Here is a 2244-nt window from a genome sequence, read left to right on the forward strand (position 1 = left end):
AGTTATTCTTGCCAAATCTATTAATAGTTAACTTAAAAATACGAAGATGGGAGACTCAGGTTTTAGATAGAAGAGGGATAGGACCAACACAGAAAGCATTCAGTTTTGACTTGATTGTAAAGGATAACTTTTGGGAAGTCAAAGAGGAGAGATGAAAAGGGATATTTAATTCCCAAAAGCCTTTTTGCAGTACTTGAGATAGTGAATATTTTCTTTTTTTTTCTTTCTTTTTTTTTTTTATACTCACCAGTGGAGTTCTGGTGGAAGAATGTACTTAAAAGACTTCTTTCAAATGTCTCTTTTTTTTTGTTCTTCAATTTTATTTTATTTTTAAACTTTACATAATTGTATTAGTTTTGCCAAAGAGTGAATACTTTCTTAGAGAAAGGAAAAAATTGGTAGAAGTCACGCTAACTTTGTCAGCATGTATACTAAAATTGGAACGATACTGAGAAGATCAGCATTTCCTGAACAAGGGTGATACACAAATTTATGAAGTGTTCCATATTTTTTTGGACTGGGAATTTGGGGTTAGTAATGGGTTGGCCAGAAAGTTCATTCTGGTTTTTCCATAACATCATATGGAAAATACTATACAAACTTTTTGGCCAGCCAATAGATGCAAATGTAGAATGGATGAACAACAAGATTCTATTATAGCACAGGGAACTATATTTAATATCTTGGGATAAACTATAGTGGAAAAGAATATAAAAAGGAATGTAAACACCTATGTATAACTGAGTCATTTCGCTGTGCACCAGAAATTAACACAACATTGTAAATCAACTGAGTGAATGAATGAGTCATGTCTGACTCTTTGCCACCCCATGGACTGTAGCCCTCCAGGCTCCTCTGTCCATCAACTATACTTCAATAAAAATAAATAAATGAAATGAAAAGAAAAAAGTTGATATTGATTAAATATAGAAATGAAATATTTTGGATATATTGAGTTAAATAAAATATATTAATAAAGTAAAAAAAAAAACTAGTAAAAGTCATTCTGCTAAAGAGTATAATTCTCCTGAATTACAACATCCATATTCTGAACACTTTTTAAGCACATGGCTCGCAAAATAATTCATAACCTGAAGACTGTGACAGATGGCAGATTCTGAAAGCAGAGAAACTCTTAAAAAAACAAACAAACAACACTTCTTGAGCATTTCTCTATGTATTGTTTGTATTGTTTTTCCTATCTATCCTGCCCCTGGCTGACTTGAATTAGGTAGCAAAGGATATTTGATTATGTTAGATTTCTGCCCTAAGGTTAATGAGTAATATTTGTGATCTGAAACAGCTATATTACATTGATAGTGTCAGGAATGCCTCCAGCTGTGCAAAAAAGGTGTCAAAATGCCAATAACCAAGTGTGTGGGGAAGGTGGTGGGGACTATATCTGGCCACTCAGTGGGCAGGTCATAAACTTAATAAGTGGCACTTGGGCTGGGAAAGCCTCATAATTTGTCGACACATGTCTTTCCCTCTGAACCACCAAACCCCATCAACTCACAGCCTGCGGCTTTAACTGTTTCCCTGAGCAAATCTCAAGATACTTCTTTCTGACTTTCCTGTAAATAGATGAAGAGAGGAGTCGCCTTAGCTTTCAAAAGTCTATTTTAAACCCCCCAATGCAGCTCATCCATTTTCATCTTTTTAAAAGCAAATTACAGCTATGAATTAAATATCTTTAAAATGACTTGCACTGAATCACAAGTTTGTATTTAAACCTCTTGATAAAGATATGAATCTTGAAGGCTTTTAGAACCAGCTCATAAAATTTCTCATTCAGTTACCTTTAAGGCAGCTGCAAAGACTGCCCCACTTGTCTGGTTTTAAAATGGATTTAAACATTTTTTAAAAATTATTTTTTCCAAGTTAGCATTCATGATCATTTATAAAAATATTTATTTCTTTCTCTCATTTAGTATTTATTGTACCAGGCAGAATTCTAGGATTTGAGTTATTAGTGAAAAGGATAGATGTGTTTGAGAACTTTGTGTGTGTATGTGTGCTCAGTCACTCAGTTGTGTCCAACTCTTTATGACCCAACAGACTATAGCCTTCCAGGCTCCTCTGTCCATGGGATTTCCCAGGCAAGAATACTGGAGTGGGTTGCCATTTCCTTCAGGGGTTCTTCCTGACCCAGGGATCAAACCCGTGTCTCCTGCTGTTGCATCTCCTGCATTGGCAAGTGAACTCATTAGCACCGTGCTGTGAGCATAATCCAGTAATGGATTT

At 35.1% G+C, this 2244-nt stretch overlaps 1 non-coding gene across 1 annotated transcript; it reads left to right on the forward strand.

The window, feature by feature from the left end:
- Positions 1 to 407: 407 nt before the first annotated feature.
- LOC129651877 (U6 spliceosomal RNA) lies at positions 408 to 512 on the forward strand. Its single transcript, XR_008714381.1, has one exon. It is a non-coding gene; the product is annotated as a U6 spliceosomal RNA (small nuclear RNA).
- Positions 513 to 2244: the final 1732 nt, after the last annotated feature.

This window comes from Bubalus kerabau, chromosome 4, assembly GCF_029407905.1.
Source record: "Bubalus kerabau isolate K-KA32 ecotype Philippines breed swamp buffalo chromosome 4, PCC_UOA_SB_1v2, whole genome shotgun sequence".
In the NCBI taxonomy this organism is placed as follows: domain Eukaryota; kingdom Metazoa; phylum Chordata; class Mammalia; order Artiodactyla; family Bovidae; genus Bubalus; species Bubalus kerabau.